General features: G+C 39.6%; 2 long non-coding RNA genes across 8 annotated transcripts in view; one reads left to right on the top strand and one right to left on the bottom strand.

Moving 5' to 3' along the window:
• The window catches only part of LOC105082937 (uncharacterized), a 75,811-nt gene that overhangs the window by 6,984 nt on the left and 44,551 nt on the right, over positions 1-24,276 (top strand). For 3 of the 7 annotated variants that reach the window (XR_012502262.1, XR_012502265.1, XR_012502266.1), the window contains exons 2-3: positions 5,663-5,773; positions 16,152-16,274. This is a non-coding gene — a long non-coding RNA (uncharacterized LOC105082937). Of the gene's footprint in view, positions 1-5,662; positions 5,774-16,151; positions 16,275-23,190; positions 23,335-24,210; position 24,276 lie in introns of all 7 variants that reach the window. The other 4 variants (XR_012502267.1, XR_012502263.1, XR_012502268.1 and 1 more) reach the window with 2 other exon arrangements.
• LOC141575032 (uncharacterized) lies at positions 6,909-13,407 on the bottom strand. The gene is made up of 4 exons (XR_012502269.1): positions 13,174-13,407; positions 12,603-12,740; positions 8,135-8,207; positions 6,909-7,711 (listed from the first exon to the last, which is right to left on the bottom strand). It is a non-coding gene; the product is annotated as an uncharacterized LOC141575032 (long non-coding RNA).

Below are 24,276 nucleotides of genomic sequence, written 5' to 3'. Positions count from 1 at the left end.
ATCAACAGCTGGAGAGACCACACCCTACTGTCCACTGCAGCTTGCTTCGGCCGAAAAACCAGCCAGTGGATTCAATTATCAACTTATGATAGGATCCCACTGCCAGTTCTTCAGCCTAATCTTTAACCACTGTGGGGATGAAAGAGTGGGGAAAAAAATACAGGATAAAACCTATTCATGAGGTTTTAGTAAATTCTAGGGTAGACCCTTTTTAAAAGAATAATCTAATTTTTTTTCTAAAATAGAAATTATGCCAAGTTTTTATAATGGCTCCAGCCTTCCTCAAGCACTTTTCTCATAAATTTTAACATTAGCATCCTTGGTGCTGCTTAACTGCAGGTAATTTTTTTTTTTGACTGTATACTTCTTTTAGAGCTCATTAAAAGCTCTCACTCCTCTAATGATTTCTGGGCCTCAAGTTAAGACTTATTAGTGCACAAGGAGCACTGCTACCTAAATGTCAGATCTGTTTACGGACTGAAAGGGCTGTTGCTGGTGAGGCATTTGTCTTTGGCAGGACATGCTGGCTGTGGCTAGCTAATTCCATTCTTCCTGATGGGAAACGGTCCTCCTGGATCCAAAGCTATTTAGGCCAGCCGAGCTTCAGCATGGAGAATTGTGCTCTGGGTCTTGCAACTTCCCAGTGTGTTTTTAACTGAATGAATGATTACTGATGTTGCCACAGAGTCTTTCTCCTGTGTTTTCTTTATCCTTGTGTTTCCCATGCTTGTGACAGTGGCTGGAACACAGGTAGTTATCCAACAAAGGTTCGTCTGTTTTCGCCTCATTTGCTTCCCTTTTTTCCTGTTTTGATTTCATCAATGTTTGAAATTATGTAACTTAGCCTTTTTAATAACTCTCAAGTCCAGCCCCTTTCAGCTCTATTCTCTCTCTTGACACCTGAGTCCAGGCCACCATCATCCCTCAACTGGGCAGCCTTCTAATTAGTATCATCTTCCTCCATCCATTCTCAACATTGATACCAAAATGAAAGTGAACTTCGCTGCATCTGTGCTTAAAACATTTCATTGACTCCCCTTTGTCCATCTCTTAGAATAGGAAAAAGTAAATCTAAAATCTTTGCTATCCATTCAGGGCCTTTTAATCTGGTCCCTCAATGGCTTCTAGTCTTATTTCTTTTATTTAAATTGAAGGATAGTTGATTTACAATGTTGTGTTAATTTCTGGTGTACAGCATAGTGATTCAGCTATACATACGAATACATGTTCTTTTTCATGATGTTATTATGAGATATTGAATGTAGTTCCCTGTGCTATACAGTAGGACCTTGTTATCTACTTTATATATAATTGTTTGTATCTGCTAATCTCAAACTCCTAATTTATCCTTCCACCTCTTTCCCCTTTGGTAACCGTAAGTTTGTTTTCTATGGATATGTGTCTGTTTTTGTTTTGTAAATAAGTTCACTTGTGTCATTTTTTAAGATTCCACATATAAGTAATACCATATGATATTTGTCTTTCTGTATCTGACTTACTTCACTTGGTATGATCATCTCTAGGTCCATCCATGTTGCTACCAGTGTCAATATTTCATTCTTTTTTATGACTGAATAGTGTTCCATTGTGTATTTATAGGGCATCTTCTTTATCCAATTATCTGTCGATTCTTACTCAACATCTCTAGGCAAACTATGGTGCCATCAAGTCAGACCCCTCATTCCAGAACACTTCATGCACTTTTCTTTAGGGTGTCACATTGCATGACTTTTCCTGCCCCTGGAACGTTCTTCCTGCCATCTTGGCTTGCCAAAATTCTACTCTTCCCTTATGACCCAGTGAAAATGCTTCCAACATTCTCAAATTCTTTTGTACATCTTTCTTGTTTAAATGAATTGCTCCCTCCTGCCTCCCTGCACTGCACCTTGTTTATTCTATTAAACTTGCCCAGGAAGGCATCTGGGTGAAAAGCCCAAATCTGAAGGCTGCCTACTGAGTTTCAGCCCAGACTCTACCACTGACTGGCCTTGTGAACTTGAGCAAATTACTTTTTTCTTTCCCAGTTTCCTTATCTGTAGAATGGGAATAATAGACTCAAATCATAGCAGTGCTATGACAATTAAATGACCTTATTGTCTGATACATCTGAAGTGCTCTATGAGCATTTCTTCAATTTAAAAAAATAGCAGGCAAGGCAGTGGAAGAGCCGTGATACCTTAAATCACTGATAAGTGGTTCTCAAGGTGTGGTCCAGCAGCACCACCTCCCTCACCTGGTAGCTGGTTAGAAAAACAAATTATCAGATCTCACCCCAGACCAACTGAATCAGAAACACTGAGCATGGACTCCATATTGTGTGTTTTAACCAGCTCTCTGGGCAATGCTGATGCCCAGTCAAGTTTGAGAACCACCCTACAGCTGCTCTCGAAGATGCTTTTCAGTTCTCACCACCTAGGGATTGATGACAGTCCTCCAGTTCACAGCATCGAACCCTAGAAATACCCCATTGAGGTCAATTCTCAAAGGTTGGAGAGGGCAATGAGGAACTAGGTCAGGGAGGTGGGAGTGAAAAGGGAAGCGAAGTATCCTTTTGCAAGGAAGTAAAGCATGCAAGAAAGAAAAACGTGGTTAGAAAAAAAAGCCAAGGGTGTTCAGCGCTGTCAAAACAAAAAGCATTATGGAGTATTTTAGGCATACAAAAAAGCATAACAAAGTAAGTATCTGTGAGTCCAACACCCAGCTTAAGATGTAAATAATTACTACATATACCTAAAATAGATTTGTGAAGGGGTCAAAGAATCTAATGCATTTAAAATGTTTCCTGGCTGTTAAAAATTTAATAAAAAAGCACAGCACGAACTTGACACAATAAATATCCACTCCCTTCTGTTCCTTTCTTTGCAAAATGTGTAAACAAGCTCCCTGGCAGTGGGGATTTCCAGACGGAAAGATGCTTTTGTGGGTACGTTTTGGGATGGTGAGATGTTACAGGTGAATCAAACAATTACTGCTGCTGTGTTTTCCAAATACAGCAATGTATTCTTAAGGGAAACTTATTCTCCCCTTTTACAAGTAAAGATCCTGTACTGAAAATGTTTTGGAAAGCTCGCAGGGAGAATTCCACAATTCAAGTACGGTATTACAGATTCTGAGGGTAGAGAATGAATGATAATTAGCTCTGCTGATTGTGAAGGTTTCTGTAATCTCATCTTTCAGTTCAAGCATGGGGGTAGCGATGGGGCATGTCCACGGGAGCCGATGGAGAAATTAGGCAAACGCGTAAGATAGGCTACTTCCTATATGCTCTTCTCTTGATTTCCCTGGAATTCTTGGTTTACAAAATAAATAAGAACATAAAAGACTATCAGTAATAATAGTTATGTTTATTGACCGGCTTTCCAGTGAGTCATCGTGCTAAGTGCTTTACAGATACTAATCTATCTAATCTTTATAATGGCTCAGGGCAGTTGGTATTGTGAGCCACTTTTTTCAGCCAAGGAAATAAATCATCAGAAAGGTTGAGTAACTTGTCCACAGTCACGGAGTTGGAGAGAGGCAGTGCTGGGGTTCAAGTCCATGTTTTTAACCAGCGTGTCGTACCTTGTATCACTCAGAGGATACTGACAAAGACTGAGGGTCCCTAGACATCTAGGCAGCAGTAGACAAAGACATGGCTCGTCCAGCCCAACCTCTTCATTTCACAGGCGAAGAAACTAAGGCTAAAATGGAGAAGGCACAGCTGCAAAGTTGGAGAGCTGAGGTTAGAATTCAGGATTCCTGAATCTCAGTTGAGTGTTTCATCATTCACGTCTTCTTTTCATGTGTCCAAAATGGAATGGATCTTCTTTGCCTCTAAGATCTGTTTGTCCAACCATATGCCAGGTCACCTGAGCAGCAGCACAATCTGCCCCAGTGTTCTCAACCCTGGCTCTGCTGCAGAGTCATTTGGGGAAGATTTTTTTTTTTTAAGTACCAAACCAGAGTCTCACTCAAGAAATGTTTATATATTTTGTTCTGGAATGGAACCAGGACTCCACACAGCCTCTATTTGAATGTATTATAGGGTTCTCAAAATTTACACGTACACGGCAGCTCTCATCACTTCCATCTCCTCCACCGAAAGAAACCAAAACCATGCTCAGATCCGAATTTTTCATTTCAGTGAAGGGCACCACCAAGTTGCTCAGACCAGAAACTTAACCTTTATCCTTGATTCCTCTCTTTCGCTTCCATCAACATCCAATCCAACAGCTTGTGTCAGGTGCTGGGTAAATGTTTGTTAAATGAAAAAATGCAGTTACTGTGTGAGTTCCAGCGTGGGTCTTCATTTGTAAGGGTACAAATTTTTAAATCACATACATTTTGCATGTGTGTGTGAACACATACGCGCACACCTTTCTGGATGGCTTCTTCTGTCCTTCCTACATGGCTTTGAGGCTCAGACCTCCCCTCCGAAAGAGATGAACTCCAGGCTCTCCAAAGAGAATCCCAATGCTCTGAGTGACACCCTGACACCATTGTGAGAAGACATGGGATGCTTTTGAGTTCTAATATTTTTTAGCTTTATTCTTCCCACTTGTGTCTCCTACCTTTTTCATCACTGGCATACACACAGGTAATTCGTGTGGCCCTGAGGAGAATTCTCCGCTGTGGGAAGAGCTGACAGAGAAAGGTTCTTTAAGCAATAATCGCCACCACATTTCAGTCAAACAAGCAATAAATGGCCGCCAAGATTGATTAAACAGACAAGTCAAGCAGAGGCCTCTGATCAGTCATGAGGGCTATCTGTCCGGATAATACTGCCACAAAGAGACAGCCTTTTTCTGGCTTCCCACGCACAGCCTCCTCTCAGCAGTGTGACTAGACCTCACAGACTGTGACCACCCATGTTAGGAAGAGTCGAGAGTGGCTAACAATTTAAAAGTCAGAAAGACATAGAAAGGATTTTTTTTTTCCTGATGATCATAAGGTCACATAGCAGGTACAGTGCTTCAAAGTTTCAGCTTTGTATTTTTGTCTAAGAGATAAGATTCTATAGCTGTGTTGTCAAATAAAAGTAAATATGAGCCACATATGAAATATTAAATTTTCTAGTAGTCACATTCAAAATAGTAAGAACAAGTGTGATTAATTTTAGTAATATAGTTTACTTTTCCTAATATAGCAAAATTATCATCTTCACATGTAATAAATATAAAAGATTATTAATGAAGTATTTTATATTCTTTCTTCATGCCAGCCCTTCAAACCCTATCTTCTGCTTATAGCACATCTCAATTTGGATGCTAAATTTTCAATAGTTTAAGTGAAATGTAGTCTTATCAAAACAATAGTTCTATTTAATGGAAAAATATTTTAAATTTTAACTAAAAGTAATTAAAATTAACTAAAATTAAAAAAATGTAGTTCCTTGGTTATACTATCCACATGCCACCACGGCTTGAAGCCATGGGTGACGTCTAGCCATCATGTTAGACAACATGCCTCTGGGGAGTAGAATATGGGCTTCACTCTGTTTATTGTAGTCACAGGATCGTGGAAAGTACCTAGTCCTCATTCAATGTCATTGCCTACTTATGAGCTAATAAAATTATAGCAAATCACTAAAAGATGAAAGAAAGAAAGCGATAAAATTCAGAATAAGAAAGAAGAGCGAGTTTGTTTTCCATCTCTTAAACCGAGTTCTCTCGTCTGTGAACAGAAAGAAGTGCCCTGGCGCCTCCCACAACGTATCTGTGGGCACATGATGCTCAAGCAACCCATCGGGAAAGTGCTGCCTCCTAACTCAGCTTCCTGGAGATTCACGAGACAGGTGAGCCCTACCTTTTTCATTCAAGGATCAGATATACAAAACAATCCTTGTTTCAGACTATAACCTCATCTTTGGTCTCTAACCATCTAGCTTCCTTTCTCTTTTTCTTTTTGACATCATAAGGAAGTATAAAGCCTGCTACCCGATCAAAACCCCAAAATTTTATAATAGTTTACAGTCTTCAGCTAAGAGAGTCATCATCCCAAGTTCTACGCTCATTATTCCCTTGTTTTCACTTGATACAATTAACCACATATAAATGGTTTAATATGTGATATATAATTTATTACACATACACATATGGTCATGGTAGAGTACGCTGTGCTATAAAAGAAAGAGTGGACTGGGAGTTTTATCTAAATTATGGAGAAGGGTTGTTCTTTTCAGTGAGTACTTTCCCAGAACACAAAGAATGGGGATTTCTTAACCATCACTCTATTTTGGGAACATAGAGCTCAGATAAAGATCAACATTGTCAGGCCCTCTTTTTGTTCATTGTGAATGATTATAATAGGTTCCTAAGCAAGTAAGAGACAACCATAAAACTCATGAATGAGGTGAAGCGGGATCTAGTGAATAGTCTCTCTAGGACTCTCTTTGGTGTTATTACTGTAAAGAAAATTGAACCATCTGCTGAGAGGTGATAGCAAAGGTCAGTCGTTTGAGAATCTTGAAGTCCATGCATCTTAAATAGGAAGGCCAGAAATGAAAAAGAGAACTATTAATATAAGAGGTTTAATTAAAGCAAATAACTAGGAGTCACACCCTGTGGGTCACAAGTCTAGTGGATTCCAAGACGTTGGTGGAAGGAAAAATTTTAATTAAGCAGCACTGCTGTGGAAATAAATGAAAATCACCCAAATGACAATGGGCAAGGACTGTTTATTCAGAACTTGCTTACAACTGGCAGAGTCTGAAACAAACAGAAGCAGGTATTCTGGCTACAAAGGAAGTCGCACTCAGTAAGGACACGTGGAGATCTAGGAAGAAAAGAGGAGTTAATCATGATGTGAGGTCAGAACCATGTCTTTCATGGATTACGTATTTAGATCTCTATTATTCTCTTCCAGATGGGAAGTATTTGGCCCATTACCCTAAGCATGTTGTGTAAATAAAATTTAGAATCAAATAGGATGTGATCAATAGAATGTAATAAAGGTTCTTTTTCTTGGAGAGATGGACACTGGTAAAGCCATTTACCAGTTGATTTGGTCAGTGTCATTTTTCCATGTGGGTCCAAGTAGAAACACCATCAGCTGTAGTTCCTTATGGTCTCATTGGATGAAAATGGAGTTGCCTAGAGGTTTTTATTATGGGATGTAGCGATGGATGGTATACTCAGCAGTCAGTAAGACCGAGAGCAAAGGCTACTGTTTGAGATAATCTAAGAATGGCATTAGAATATTCTGACCTAACAACTATATAAAGAAAGAAAAGAAAGGTCCATTATATATAGATGACAACCAAGGATCTCTAGAAAATGAGAATAATTATTATTAGCAGAAAATAAACACAACAGGAATCGGATAGCGGTCTTATTTCAATATCTTGTGCAGAAGCTGTTGCCGAAAGAGCAGCACCCCCAACCCTGACGAGCCAAATAACCCAGAGACAAGGTCTTGGAGCTTAGAAGAAAAGAGGCAATTTTATTGTTTTGCCGGGCAAAGGGGACTCACAGCAGGCTAGTGCCTTCAAAACTGTGAACCCACCTCGGGGATGGGGTGGGGTGGTTATACAGCAAGAGCTCAAACAATAATGCATTGATAACAATCAACAGAACCGTTTTCTTATCAGAAGACAGAATGGCGTCATGATGCCTCCAAGCGACCAATTTTATAGAGGCCAGGGGTTAGATCTCTTTATCTCGTAAGCACTCAAGGTGTGGTCTTCTTGGTAATTCAGGCTATTCTGTAAGATTACAGTCCTGTGACCTTCTCCCTGGAAATTGACGCAGAGACCAAGCATGATTATAGCTTTTGAATAAAGTAGAAATAGTAAGATCAATAGCTTTAGTTTTAACAGTGGGCCTGGAACTGTGAGTAGCAACTGGTCAGATCAGTTGAGCGTTTTAAGGGCAAGCATAAAAATAAGCAATCTGTTAGCCTAAGTGCGGCCATTTTATTACTCCTCCTTCAAAGCTGTCCATTGTCTGAAGTCATCTGCTTGTTCCAAAGATATTAGGTCAAGTTTCTTCTTCTAAACATCAGCTGTGTCTCTAAGATTTCTGAGTAGCCTCAATTTGGATCCTAGTGGAGTAGGCTTCCAATTATGTGGGATTCTGAATTATTTCTTCAATTGTTAAACATGAACACGAGCATTGACTCCTTGGCATTTCATTGCTGTACTTGTTATTACTAGTACCTGGTAAGGTCTCTTCCAGTGAGGTCAAGAGCAGCAGTTTTCCTCTGATGTCTCTTCTAATAGATGAAATATCCTGGTAGGAGATCATAAAGAGGTGCTTTAGGAAAATGTCTTGGACAGGTGCCCTAATCCATTGGTGAAAGAACTGATCATAGTACAAGAGTCCCTTGCAATATTTTGCCATGTCACCATGCAGTAGGGTGGAGTCTAATATTGGAGGTAAAATCCCCAAAAGCATGGACCTTCATGTAACCAATTTACAGGAGGATAACTGCTGTGCCCCTGAGGGAGTGGATATAAGAGGCCATAAGAGCTAGTGAGAGTACCTTTGGCCAAAGGAGTCCAAACATTTCTAAAAGTTTTACTAATTTGAATTTAAGGATTGACATTAGTCTCTTCAACCTTTTCAGAAGATTGTGGGTAATAAGGACAATATAGTTTTTGAATAAGAGGTAATGTCTTACAGAATTATTTTATAAGGGTTTCTGTTAAGTGTATGCCCCTAATCATTTGATATAAAAGCTGGGGTGTCCCAGGTTGAAAACACAAGTTGAAGCAGCTTTTTAGTGGTCACGAGGGCTATAAGCTTCTCGGCAAGGAAATGCTTCAGCCCATCCTCAAAACAGATATACAATAACTAAGATATACACAAATCTCGTAGAGGTTGGAAGCTGGACAAAATCCAGCTGAATGTGTTCAAAGTTCTTTTGAGGCTTTGAGTCCTGACCATATCCCATCTTTACAAGTTTTTCCAGGGTTAAGGTTTTAACTTCAGGTGACACATGTCCTGCAAATAATCTCAGCTGTTAAAGTTTTCACCAGTGTTGATTTAAAATAACAATCAGTTTGCCATGACGAGCAGTTTCAAGGAGAAATTTAATATCCATTTGAAATGACCTAGTATCACCAAGCGGCTATCTTGAGAGTCATCATTTGAGTGAAGGGTACAACCAAATTTATTTTTTCATTCTTCCTTTTCAAACTCAGGGGCTAAATGCTAATATTTTTAATGGCCTCTCTGAATCCCTCCTTAGCTTTATCCTTTGAGGGTTTAGATAGGATTACAATTTGCTTAAGGCAGCTCATTTAGCATAATAATCAGCTGAAGCATTTCCTTTGGCTTCACACATTGTCTCTCTTCACATGGACCTCAGTCTTGCTAATAGCCATCTCTCTGGGAAGTAGGAGTGCATGGAAAAATCCCTCAACTCGTTGTCTGTTTTTAGGAGAATCCCAGCAGAGATGAGAAACCACTTTAATACAAAAGTATCCTAAAATCATGGAGTACTCCAAAAACACATCTGCTTTTTGTATGTAGGTTTATCCTCTGATCTTTAGTTAGTTGAGAAGCTCCAGTAATGCAGTAAGTTCTTCTCTAGGATGACTTTACTTCAAGCAGAAGACTGTATTCTAAACTATCTTCTTAAATTATTGATAGCAATTCCTGTTTAATAATCTCAGTTTTGAGGTCTGATCCGTCAACAATAATATTAGGTCAGGTTTCTCAATAGAATCTCTAAAACATTTAAGTGAGATACAGAAAGTTTCCTAACTGAAGTAAGACAATCATAATTACGCATTTCTTTTAGGAGGGGCAGGAGAGTGGCAGGAGTCAGGTTTTTGCACGCGTGAATGGTAGTGTGAGAGGGAGAGAGTAACAGTCTCATTAGAGGCCATCCAGTTGGCTGAAAAGTGTTGCATGTTCTCAGCCAGTAATAATGTCTATCCTGCTTGAGGAATCCTGGGGTTAAGCAAAGAGCCTAGAACTAGTTCAGCAGAAGCATCAACAAATTTTTCAACGGCACCTATTTCCCTGAGACAGAGGGTCAAAGGAGATAAGCCTTTACAAGGTCAAGAGTGAGGCTATAGTTAAATAAGCAAACAAACAAATAAATAAGTAAATAAATGGTTTTTGTTGATTTGCATGAAGTTGAGTTAAAATTCTAAGGGCTTGTCCATATTGCTCATGCACAATTAGATGAAGTGGCCTTTTACAGTTTCGGGTGCCTAGGGGAAAAACCTGAAGAGCTGCCTTAGGTTACAGGAAGTCTGTTCATGTTTGGGTGTCCAGATCACTGGGTCTCTTTCTAAAGACTTTATCCATAAAGAAGTGTTACAATCACAGAAGAACTTGTCACCCATTGTCTGCTGTATCTAGTTAAACCTAGAAAGCCTCTCAGTTGTCATCCTGAAAGAGGTCTAGGGTAACATTTTGAAAGAGTTCTACGGTAAGTCTTCAATCTACCGGGAGAGAATGTTTTCTCTCCTTAGACAGAGCATGTCTTGGACTGTGTTGTGGAATATTTGTAATTTATTTTTTGAAACACCATGTCTCTTTTCTGCTAAGGCTGAGAGTAAGTGCTAAATTAAACCTCTTTGACAAACTTCCTTATTCTCAGAACAAGGTAGAAAATCATCTACATATTAAATCAGAACTGATTCACAAGGGAAATTTAGATCTTATAAATCTTGAATAAAGAAGACCTGGGAAAAATTAGAAGGGGCTTCAGTGTACTCTTCAGACATGACTGTCCAGGGTATATTGTTGTCCTCCCCAGATGAAGTTAAAAGGATATTGATTCTCTTGATCTAGAGACACACTGAAAAAGACAAGCAAAGTGAAGCAAGTAGCGTTAGGCAGAACAGTTAACAGGATGACATTTGAGTTAGGTACTACAGAGAAACAAAAGATAACGATTTTGTCCATGGTCCGGAAGTCTTGAACAAATTGACATCTTCATCCTTTTGGTTTATTAACAGGTAGTTGGCTGGGGAGTGGTCTACTTAGTGTTTTGATCTTTAGGGACACAAGATTATTTTGGGTCTTGTCTCATTTTTATCCTAAAGCCCTTTCACAGTGTTAGGCCAGATGTTTTAGTTCAGATTAAGGAGCTATTTCTCCCTCTAATTTCTTTGAATTAGGTGCCTAATTTCAGGTTTAGATCAACTGATAAAATGAGATGAAGGGGCTGCTGTTACCTCAGCATCTCCTTCCACTTTCAGATGTTGTGGGAAGATTTTTTCTAGTCTACCTGAAAATCTCCTATCACATTTTTACATGATTGAATTATAGTCTGATCAACTTTTATTAGAAATGTTTCAGGTATAGATTTTAGGAGATTGTGCTCTATTTTTCAAGCCACTTGCTGACCCTCAAGCTTGTTGCGAAATGAAGGATCTGATGGGTCAAAGCTGGGAAAGGCCAACCAGCTTTTACCATATAGGATTTAGCATCTGAAGTACCAGCCAGTTTGTGTGCAAGTTGATATAGATCAAGTAAGTCTAGGTTATATGCACCCAAAAGAATTCTAAATTATTGTATGAATATTTGCTGGTCTTATAAAGGTTCAGAGAAATCTTTACAGCTCTTAATCTAGCTTAAGTTCAAAGTTTAAATTCTACAGTTCCCTGCATACCTAGCAAGTGGAAAGGATAAATTTTCACAGGCAACTGGCACTGGGGAGAGTTGGGAAATGGTAAGGTCTGGAGAAGGGGAGGAGGAGGGAAGGGCTGACAGAGAAGTGGAAGGAAAGAAGTCAGAAGGATTTTAAGGAAGAGGAGAGCGGGAAACAGGGAAGCAACGGCAGGACAAAGAAAAAGATTTACTAGGGAAGTTAGTCCAGCTTGTTGCTTAAATTTGTCAAACTGCTCATCACTTTCGCCAAATAATCTCTTAACAAAGTAACTTTTTAATTCAGAATTTTGTTTGGAGGCCTCTGCACACCAATCAAAAACATGTACCCATTTAAGCTGAGAAATCTTCCTTTCTTTTTCAAGGAAATTTCAAACAAATTTGTTATAGTCAGATGTTCCCCAGACTACCCACTGAAGGCCTCAGTCATTTTTGGGAAAATTATGTCATTTGGAAAGATAGGTGTAAAGTTAAGACTAACGAGAGTAAATGTAGGAGTCAAGAGTTTTCCTGGAAAAGAATAAGATTTAGATTTGGTTGAATCCATGAGAGTTGGCAATGGCTGGTAGAAATGAAATGCTTGTACCTACGTATGTCAGGCACCTGACCTGAGGGTTGGCCACCTCCAAACATACACCCAACAATCCGTGCCCCTCAGCAGGTGGACTACCAGAGAACGCTCTCTCCAAATCAAAATAATCTCTCAGGACAAAAACTTAGGATATAAAGGGAACCTCATCCGGTTTTGCTGATGACCTACAGCAATGTTTATCCCAATGCGCACCAGTCTGATAAGAACCACCAACTCACTGGTCTGTGAGGCTGCCATGAAAAACAGGCTTATAAACTGTGCTCTTCCCTGTCTCCTTCTTGTGACAAGTAACACTCTCAGACAGCACACCATAAAAGAGTAACACAAATGCAGCAAAAAGGGATGAAGAGAATGACTTGATTCCATCAAGGATGTCAAGCAAATGAGAAATGACTACAAAATCTGGGTATCAAACTGAGAATGAATAACCAAGGAACTCAGCACAAAGGCAATGGCGCTCAGACCTGGTGCTGATTCACCACGTAGCTGAGGTCTTGACAAGACGTGAGCAGAAAGGCACAAGGGGTGCCACACCTAGTTGAAGACTGGAGTCCATGACGATGGTCAGGGCAAACTGTGTCCTACTGGAACGTCCAAGAAATCTGTGGAAACAAGTGAAAAATGCTCAAATGAAAACAAGAAACTGTTATTTATTTAGAATTTATTATTTGAATTTGGCAGAAACTCAAATGTATGCAGAATAGTGGAAAAGCTCTAGAATGAAATAAAGGTGAAGGCTTCAGGTTTGCCCAGATTGGAGGCTGTTGGCCTGCAGATGCTGGAAGCAGGTTAACTAAAACTGGGCCACCCTAGAGGATGGGTTAAGAGTGTATATTTGGCTTTCTGTGGTTGGTCCTAAGTAAGAAGAGGGGGCAAAAATGAGGGAAGCTGGAAATTCTTGACCAGGTCCTATTTGGGGACTAATGTTGAAGTTGTGGTTGGATTCTTAGGCTGCTTGCTATAGAGTTTGTGTGTCAGAGTTCTGATTTAAATGTGGTCTGGCCATTGCCTGTTTGCATGTGACGCACTACTCACTGAGTGTTTTGAAGATAAGATGTTGATGGAATTGGTGATGATGTCCACAGCATTGACTACTTCTCCAATAAGGGCAGAGGTGACCTGAGCATTTCACCAGACTTCCTTAGCGACCCACAGCAGCTTGCCAAGGGAGAAACCGGGCCACGCACGGTCGGCTGCAGTAATGAGTCCTTCTAGGTCTATGACAAGTTCAGGCTTCAGCTTGCAGTGACTCCTCAGATCCTGGGGACAAAGACCAGCTACAAGGCAACCTTAGAATCCTGATAAAGATCTGGCAGTCAGGTTTTATTTCTCAGGGACTCCATGTCAAGGATGAGGGAGAAAAATTGGAAAGCTTAGTTCAGAAGCTAAGAGTAGTTTGTGGCCAGATACTGAAGGAAAGTGGAAAAATTGAAAATTTGGTAAGGGCTGACAATCTGTGTAAAGTAACAGATCCAGATCCAGATCCAGATCCAGATCCAGACAAGACATATTTTGCATAAAAATCAGTTACCTGCAATTTACAAAAAGGTGCAAAAATAGGTCAAAGACAATGAGTAGCTTCAGAATCTGGTAACTCAGAAGGCTGTGCAGTTTCTCAATGAAACACGGAATTTCTCCTTACAGTCCCTCTTTCCTTTGATCAAAAACAATCTCAAAGCAAGATTATTCTTCATCACAACATAAGGCCACTCTCATTAGATGTGGCCTGGTTATTTACATAGATGCAGCAAGAATGACAATTTACCACACAGGTCTTATCTTTGCTTTGCTGACAGTTTTCTGAAGCATCTCAGATTGGACTTTTCTAAGCCTCTTCCTCAAGAGGAGAGGAAGCCAAGCCAAGAATTCACCATTGGTTTTCACCTGCAGCACCCAGAGATTTGGTGGGCATTCCTCTCTTCTTGAGTTCCCCAAAATATCTTAAGATTCCTGATCCTTGCTCACCTATGAGGCTGGGAACCCTATAAAGCCAGCTGCCAGTCCAGCTTTCCCAAGAGGGACTTAGTAAGCATTGGCCCCACAGAGTCAACCTTAGTTCCTCAGAAGCGTCTGGTCATATCTGATTAAATGAGCATTATCCTCAAATACCACGTTACAGGCAAAGCTAGGCTGCATCACCAGTGTTTCCACTTGTGTCCAAATAACAACTGAATCTATGCAAATAACCATACTGCCATGAAAATAAGAATACTCAATAAGAGTTTCCAAATTTTGGAAGGGTGAGTCAGGGTACAAAAGATAAATGTTTCATTTCTGTTTACAAGAGCACCGTCTACTAAACAGTTATGAGTGATAGCTTAAAAGTGGAAGAGGTTCCTTGTTACCAGAAAATAGAACATTAAAGGATCCGCAATATTCCAAACAAAGTCCGTATTCATCCAGTTCATTCAATGTATGTAATTAATTCTTGTTCTGTCCGATCTTGGGTTAGTAGTCCCATGAACACTTCCGAGATACCAGACGTCTGGAACTCTTGACTCAGTCACTTGCATGTAATGATGGTTATTTAAGCAATGCCATCAGTAGCCTGTACCCAAGAGTACCTGGCATAGTCCTTTTCCACTAGGCGCTAAGATAGTCCTTTTCTGTTAACGCTGGAACAATCTGCCCTATAGCTGATTCCAGGTGATTTCATGGAAACACCAGGACTTAAAATGCACACACAAACAAACAAACAAAACTATCTGTAGATGACAAAAGATTAAAAATAGCTATTGTTCACTTATTATTGATATTTATCTAACGGGAATAATCTGAACAGTGTTCATTATAAGGATAATGCAATTGACAAGCATACCTGCTTATTTACATGGCATGAAAAATAAAATAAGCCCATCCGAAAAAATTTAGACAAAATACATATAAATAAAAAGCTTTAATCCTGTTTTCAAAAAAGTGGGTATTACATATAATCTATGAAAATGGATGGACACAACCTTTACAGAGAAAACATTTTCAGATATAACATGTAAAAATCCTGAGACAACAGAGGTCATTTATAAGAACATATCAAGATAATCAAGTAAATAGGTTCAGTAAACCTGGAGTAGGTTCTAAACATTGGTAGGTTAATAGAAGTCCATAGATAAATAATGCGAATTCCCAGCAGAAAACCATTGGCCTGGAATATACTAGATTCAAATTAGAGCGGTTAAGTTGCAACCAAGTTAATGCTTTAAAAAATAACTGCAATTATGACTGATAGCACTATTCTCCTTTTATCTAATAAGCAATACCAGGACTGATAAATAGAAACACATCATGGACAGCAAAAACACTGACAGTTCTCTGAATACAATTATTTAAATATTTATGTTAATAATATTTTACCCGCACAAATTTAACTTAGAGAAGTCTAAGCACTTCCTCAGATTTGACAGTTCTTCCTATGCAACTCATCAGTAGTAATATATCAAATAACCCTAATTATTACTAATAGTCTCTTCTACAAGGGGAGAGAACAAATCTTTATGATCCTCCAGGGACCCCTTGGGAAATCTGAAAGGCAATTTTAGTTGCTAACAAGGCTAATCAAACTTTGACCCTGAAGCAACTTTATGAGACTGACGTGCTACCTACTGCACTAACGAGGCACCTTGAAGCAACTTTAGAACCTCGAGCCTTCGAGGCTATGCAAACTTCCTGCACTTCAACTTGTTTGCTCTCCCTCAGATGCAGACCCCGCCCCATGTGTCCAACCACAATTTCCTGCCTCGACTTTCCTGTTAGCACAACGTTGGAAGACGATTGTTAAGTTTCAAGAAGCCCCTCCCACCACCAGCTGTCACCAGCCTTCCCTCTACTTTTCACAGCCACCTACCCCAGGGGTCTCTACATTTAAAAGCTTTGGTCACCCATTCTGTCCCTGAGACATTCACGTCTTAGTCTCTGAGCATCTTCTCCATTATAACACTCCCCTCCTCCTATTGCAACATCCCCCTTAATAAAATCTTTCATACTGATGTCCAGATTGTATTGTTTTTCTTTGACAGTGATGATGCCATGGCTCCAACGGACAGTGACTACCTGTCGGACGCTGCTTTCTTTACCCGAGTGTCACTTCCCTCTTATCAGACTTTGTCCTTTCCTGGCTGAGGAAATCAAGATCCACAGTGGTGAGTCTTAACTCCTAATCCAGGAGTTAAACATTTGTCTGCTGTAGCATGATAAAAACTTGGCTTATTTTTTCTTTCTTTTTATCTATTTTCTCCTGTTTATCTGTCTTCTCCTTCTGGCTTTTTTGAGTGTGGTTTAAGCCCCTGACTCTCCCTCAACTCCCTGTCTCCCACCACTGTTAGGGTTCTGGTGGAGCTCAGGGACACCAAGGGTAACAACCTGAGGGTGGAAAAGCTAACTGGAAATAGGCTGGATGTTTCCTCCACTCATGTGGACTTTGGAGACACCGGATAGCCCTTTGGTTTCTTCTCTGCCCCTTTCCCGAAATGCAGTCCACAGACTCCATGAGACCACACGTCAGGGCAAGGACATCTGAAGGGTCTCTTTCCCAAACACTGGTGAAGATGCTTCAGCTCTTATGTTGAGCAAATTATTTCGATTTGCCCCATCTGCCAGGAATATAATTTTTATAAAAATGTAAGTGAGGCGAGGATGAGAGTCAGGTCTTTTATAAGAACCAGTGAGTTTTGTGTCTGTGTGTTTATGCCTTTGAACCATGGCTAAAATTTTAAAATGAAAAATTAGAGTTCTTTCTCTATTTGTGTCTGTGTGTGTGTATATGTGTGTGTGTGTATTATGTATGTGTAATATTATTCTACCTCCAAATGGCATTACCACATTAAACTTTAAAATTCTTTAAAGGAACACCATTTGGTTGCTAAGATTTGATTGACTAAGAGATAAATGAGCCTATATAATTTTATATAATTTTAAATGTTCCTGAAATTCCCAGAAATTAAGGGAAATTAATTAAGGGAAATTAAATTTCTAGTGTGTTTAATGTGAGAGAGAAAGAGTATTTTTATAGAAGCTTACCCAAATATTTTTAAAATGCAGACAAACTTGATATAGGTAAATCTTTGGCAAATGAGACTAGTTTGATGTTGTTGGTTTAATAATTACATCTATGTCTTCTGAGTTATCAGCCTTGCAAAAATACATTTTTATTCTAATTGGGTACATTCTTCCCAAGTTTATAGAGGTTTAGTGAATATCTCTGCTTGATAATCTAGATATATCATTGCTTTATTCTAACTATATGCACAATATGTTCACAGTATACTATGTCTCAGGATTATTATATTTGACATTTATCACTCTAGAAATTATGTTTATCAATTTTCATAAATAAGATGTAATATCCGCTCTTCTTTGAAAATAGGATTAATCATTATGTTTATGTATATTTTGCCTAAAACTTTTTGAATTGACTTCGTCTCAAATAACCAAATTTTCTTAGCAATTGAATTATTTTTATAGTGAACACTCATCAGACTTTTCTCTTTTGAAAACAATCACAACTATGTTAACCAGGGCCATTTGTAGTCTTTAGTCATCTACAGATAGTTTTGTTTTTGTGCTTTCTACTCCTGATGCTTCCATGAAAACACCTGGAATCAGCTATAGGGCAGAATGTTCCATCTTTAACAAAAAAGGACTATCTTAGAGCCTAGTGGAAAAGGACTATGCCAGGTACTCTTGGGTACCGGCTACTGACGGCACTGCTTAAAGAACTATCAGATCATGCCAGTGGCCCGGCAGGAGTTCCAGACATCTAGGCAAGTATCAGATGCATTCATGAGACCACTATGCCAAGATCAGATGAAACAAGAATTGATTATGTAGGACTGAATGAGCTGGATGAACTGGATGAATACGGACTTTGTTTGGAATATTGCTGATCCTTTTATGTTCTATTTTCTGGTAACAAGGAACCTCTTCCACTTTTAAGCTATCACTCACAACTGTTTAGTAGATGGTGCTCTTGTAAACAGAAATGAAACATTTCTTTATTATATCCTGACTCACCCTTCTAAAATTTGGAAACTCTTATTGAGTATTCTTATTTTCATGGCAGTATGGTTATTTGCATAGATTCAGTTGTTATTTGGACACAAGTGGAAACACTGGTGATGCAGCCTAGCTTTGCCTGTAACGTGGTATTTGAGGATAATGCTCATTTAATCAGATATGACCAGACGCTTCTGAGGAACTAAGGTTGACTCTGTGGGGCCAATGCTTACTAAGTCCCTCTTGGGAAAGCTGGACTGGCAGCTGGCTTTATAGGGTTCCCAGCCTCATAGGTGAGCAAGGATCAGGAATCTTAAGATATTTTGGGGAACTCAAGAAGAGAGGAATGCCCACCAAATCTCTGGGTGCTGCAGGTGAAAACCAATGGTGAATTCTTGGCTTGGCTTCCTCTCCTCTTGAGGAAGAGGCTTAGAAAAGTCCAATCTGAGATGCTTCAGAAAACTGTCAGCAAAGCAAAGATAAGACCTGTGTGGTAAATTGTCATTCTTGCTGCATCTATGTAAATAACCAGGCCACATCTAATGAGAGTGGCCTTATGTTGTGATGAAGAATAATCTTGCTTTGAGATTGTTTTTGATCAAAAGGGAAAGAGGGACTGTAAGGAGAAATTCCGTGTTTCATTGAGAAACTGCACAGCCTTCTGAGTTACCAGATTCTGAAGCTACTCATTGTCTTTGAGCTATTTTGCACTTTTTTGTAAACTGCAGGTAACTCATTGTTACACAAACTCTGTCTTGTCTGGTAGAGACTCAGTTGGTGTCCTCTCTCACTGTAGATGAACCGGTTGTGATACCTACTCATAAACCAGATTTGGATGTTACTTTGCACAGACTGTCAACCCTTACCAAGTTTTCATTCTACTTTCTTTCAGTATCTGGCTACAAACTAAGCTTTCTAATTTTTCTCTCTCCTCCTTGACTTGGAGTCCCTGAGAAATAAAACAAGATCTTTATCAGGATTCTAAGGTTGCCTTGTAGTTGGTCTTTGTCCCCAGGATCTGAGGAGTCACTGCCAGCTCAAGCCTGAACTTGTCATAGACCTAGAAGGACTCGTTACTGCAGCCAACCGTGCATGGCCCGATTTCTCCCCTGGCAAGCTGCTGTGGGTTGCTAAGGAAGTCTGGTGAAATGCTCAGTCATGCCTGCCCTCATAAGACAAGTAACCCAGACTCTGGGCAACATAGTTAGGAGGTAATAAAACTCAAAGAGCAGCGCTGCATAATCAAACATTTTCATCCACAGGCCTCTTGAAATTCACTGGACTAGATACCCTTAGAGTTAAACTTCTGGCTCTTTACTTTAATAAAACCCTTCATAGTAACATTTTTCTTTTTCATTTCAAGCATCCAGCTTTTAAGATATCTGATCTGAGGGACACTGAAACAACTGACCTTTGCCAGCACACCAGACAGATGGCTCAGCTAGTCCTCTTGGGCCATCACTAAGCTGACCCTGAGGACTGTTGCACTCGGCCATCCCCTGTTTGAGATGCTCCCTGTCCCTCTAGTGTTCAGGGCTGGTGTCTTTCTGATGTGCCTTGAACAAGAAGAGGGGCTGACAAGGCTGATCAAGCTTTGTGCTTAACACAGCTCTAGGCGACTTAGCTGAGGACCACTAGGCCCCCAAGTGTATGTGAACTTCCTGTACTTTAACTCTGGTTTGTTGCATGGCAGACCCAGAATCCCAACCCCACATGCCTAACCACAAACCAAATTTCTTGTCCTCACTTTTCTATTAGTACAGTATTTTCAGCACTTCATAAGTTTCAAGGCCACTCCCACACACCAGCTTGTAGCATTGCATCCCCTTCCACTCTCTGTAGACACCTGTCCCGGGGTCTCTGCATATAAAAGCTTTGCTTGCCCAGCCCTTGTCTGAAACTTCTGTCTTAGGCCTTCAGCATCTTTCTACTGCAGTATTCTCAATAATGTCTTTTCTTACTCAAGTCCAGACTTCATTTTTCCTCCTTGACAATGCAAAAGATACCATCTAGGATTTAGTTTTTGGAAGGGAAAATAGAAAAAGTAGTCCAAACGTTTAAATATTTGATTAAATAAGATCGTGGATTAATGAGAAACAATTCTATTTAACCAACATGACAAAAAAAAATCTCAGAAGTAGACACAGAGCCCTTCAGCTCTTTGAAGTGAAGAGACTTCATTCTCTTAAATAATCAAGGATATGATAAAGTCAATACAAAGCACAGGGAGTTATTCTGGTAAGACCTTGAGTAGTTGTCTTCTAGGCAGATTACTCAGAAGGTAAAGAAAACCCTTTCACAAGCACATATTAAGAGAAGACCAATAATCCAAGACAAATCTGTCATTTTAATAGAGAAAACCAAATCACAGTTTTGAAACAGTCTATTTGATACTAATGCTCTTAGTAAAACTCTTGTTAATAAACTCATTAAACCTTAGCCAACTGTAATTACAAGGAATAAAATTCCCTCTTCAGGAACCATCTGCAGCTTTCTCTATCCAGGCAGGTTTTGACCTATACTTTTCTCCTTCTCGTTCTGAAAAGACCATCTTAATTTAGAACAAACCTACTTACTCTCTTCTTCCTGAACAAAATGTCTCCTGCATACTTTGCATGCAAAGTTTTTCCTCTCTGCCACTATCACTCCTCTTAGCGTCTCATTCACATATATTGATTATCATTTTTAACAACAGCTGACCTTGGTTGCATAGAGAAAACTAGGAGGTCATGTAAAAGAAAAGTTACTCATCAGCCGTGTGTTTAAATGGCAAGACAGATCTTAACAGAGCTACCGCAGTAGGGGAGAGGAACTTCAGTGTAAAACTGGGCTCAGCTCCCAAAACAGCCAAGACAGCTGGAGATTTATAGCCAAGTAGCAGAGTGAGGAAGTCAGTGGGTGAAAAATTACTAAGTGGAACTTGATTAGATGTCAAGAGTAGGGGGATTCTTGCTAACCCTGCGTAACAGGATTCTTCCTAAAAACAGGCCTAGGACTTAGACATCCAGGGCAGAGGATGAAGAATCTGATCAGATATCAGGGATGATCAGGTATCAGAAATGGGGGGATTCCCAATAAACTGAATGCAGCAGACCATGGCCGTGACTTATTCTAGAGAGGGCTTCAGGAGCCTGACTGAAGTTTGGCCAAGGCGGGAGTCTCTGCATTAGGTAATTGTAAACTATCTTTCATACACCAATAGTTTCTAGCAGACAAGCAGAGCTTATAAATATACATCTCATAACTTTTTATAGCCATGAACATTCCTTTCATTACAGCTTCTCAGTGTGGCAAAAATGAACATGTTTATTAACAGACCAAATATATAGCCTCTCTGTATTATATAAAACTAAGGCAAAAACTATGTAAAAATGAAAGTATATTTAGTAATTAATGCTTCGGGATGCTATCTGACTTAGCTAGGATCTAGGTATCTAATGAATATTCGTTAATTAACTCAATTTAACATCAGTCCAAGGTTGTAAGTTGCCGAAAGATTTTGGGAACTATCTTCCAGCCACCCTACTACAAAACATAATTACTTTTGAAATAAAGTTTGTCAGAATAATGATTTAATTTGACTAAATACAAATTTATGTATTTTTTAATAATCTTAAAAACATGGTAACTGATATGATAGCTTATTAAATCAGCATATCTTTGTACGCTGGGGAAGAACATGCCCAAGTGGAATAAAAATGTGTGTTTATATTATACTTGATGCTGCTAACTCAGAAGATATAGCTGTTTTAATGAAACCAACACTATTAAATTAGACTCATTTGCCAAAATTTACCTAAATTATGTAAACTTGAATTCTTAGAACTTTTGAGTTGGTGCCTATGAGAATACATTTTTTTTAGTACATAAAAGTATTGGAAGTTTAATTTTTTCAATATCTCAGAATTTTAGGAACATTTCATTTGTATAAGATCCTATTTAGCTCTAAGTCAACCAGAATAGAGCTCTTTTAAAAATTTATTTTAGTAGTACCTTTTGGAAGTAGGGAAATATTACATACCCACAGACACAAAAACACACAGACACAGACATAGAGAACTTATAGCTTCAGTTCTAAAATTGTAGTCTATAGGTCAGGCATAAACCCAGAAGTAACAAAACCTACCTTTTTTTTTTTTTTTATAAAAGAGCTCTTGTTTTCCCAGTGGATATAAATTCTTAACTGATTTGAGTTCACAACAGGGAAAACAGATAAGCAGAAAAGAGTAACAAACTCCATTTTCTGTCATCTTTCACATAACAGAAACATGATATCTACAAACCATTTAATTCATTTACAGGGATTACCAAATGGTCTGACTAAAACTAAAAAAAAAATTTCTTTAAATTAAAAAACCTAGTACCAGAAATTAATTAAATAGTCAAAAGGAATCAAAATCAAATCCTTACCATGCTTCCAACAGACAAGAATCTAGAACATAGGACCAGGATCAGGACTCATCTTTAGATCCCAGGCTGCCAGTCAGGAATGGAGCTCAAGAAGCTCCAAGTGGTCTTACCTGGCTGGAACTGATGGGAATCCGAAGGCAAGCTCCCATCCTGAGTCATGGCACCTAACTGTCAAAGACAAAAACCAGACAATTTAGGAGATCAGTATTGTTGAGATTATTGCAATAGAAAGGTCACCCCAATCTGAAGATCTTCTGCAGCGTCTCGGCTTTTATAGAGAGGAATAAACAAGTTTCCAAAGGATGTGGTTTACACTTTGGTTACAGTGCAAATGGCACTTTGGTTGCAGTGCAAATGGCAGCAGTCTCTTAGCGATATAAACAGGAAATGCTGGGGTTTTATCTTCTAGCTTAGCTAGCTTTGCGAGCAGAGTTTTCATCTCAGCTAGTTAACCATGAGACAAAGAACAGGAAGCTGAAGTGTCTGTTGTGCTGCAGCAGATTGAGACAAAAGGAAAAATTTTTGTTAGGTCTTTTTCACGTGGGAACAAAGGTCTCGAGGTAAGAGTTTTAAGCAAAGGTGACAACTGTTGACTGAAATAAAACGCACAACTTAAAAGTTGAGAGTTATGTTTTATTTGGCGAATTTTCTTAGGACTCGAGCCTGGGACACAGCATCTCAGATCACTCTAAGAGGCTGTTCCAAAGTGGCAAGGTAGAAGCCAGAATATAGGAGTTTTTGCAATAACGACCAGGTAGTCGGAACATCAGAAGATTACCGTTAATTGAAGAAAACCAGGTAACTCAAGTTAAAGAATTGAGCGCTTTTCTATGTATGAGAAGGTGCAAAGGTTTTGGCTCGTTGAAATCATTCCTTTGATCTGCACCTGGCTCTTTAGGCCCAGTGTCCTGTTCTTTCACATCCTGAGTTCCCTCAGGGTGCACCGTTGTGGGTGGCTGCCTGCTTGTGTGCATCTGAGTTTCCTCCGCTCACTGTCAGTGGAGGTGGGGGAGGCGGTGGCAGTAGCCTGACTTGATGGCCACAGCAATCTTTGTTTACTGATAACGGCTGGCAACGTTTTTCATTCACACAACAAAAGCAATAAACTTTCTAGTCACCCCGGAAACTAGGCTAAATCATGGCTCCTTCCTCAGCCCTGCTGGCTCTACTGCACGAAGTGCACTTACTGAAACACGTGCCCCACCTCCTTACACGTAGCCTCTTCCTCTCCCTTAATACCTCAGTCCACATCCCTCCACTTTCACTGCTGCTGGCCAGTCACCGTATCACCTCATCCCTTCAGGCTACTGCACTACCCTCCTAAATGGTCTCTTCCCTTCTAGGGTTTTTTTTCCCACCATCTAGTTTCTATAGAGCAGTCAGAGTGAAGTAGAATGAAAATTTGATTTTGTTATTGATATGTTCAAAAGTTTTCAATCTCTCCCCATTACCCTTCATAAATAGTCTATACCACATAGCATAACATTCAAGCCCTTCACATTCTGGCTCCCCTCCTTCCTCCCACCAGCCCTTAAAGGACTCTGCATTCCAGCTGGACTGAACCATTTGCAATTACCCCACACCCCATGCTCTTCTCCATGATAGATGCTTTGTGCTTTTTCTCTGCTTCTAATGGCCTCTCTCCTTCTAGCTAAGTCCTTAATGTCTGTACAGGCATACCTTGAAGACAGCAACAGTTCAGTTCCAGACCACCTCAATGAACTGAATGTCGCAATAAAG

Source organism: Camelus bactrianus, chromosome 25 (assembly GCF_048773025.1).
Source record: "Camelus bactrianus isolate YW-2024 breed Bactrian camel chromosome 25, ASM4877302v1, whole genome shotgun sequence".
Lineage (NCBI taxonomy): Eukaryota > Metazoa > Chordata > Mammalia > Artiodactyla > Camelidae > Camelus > Camelus bactrianus.
The sequence above is the reverse complement of the archived record's forward strand: the minus strand, read 5'-3'. Positions and strand labels throughout refer to the sequence as shown.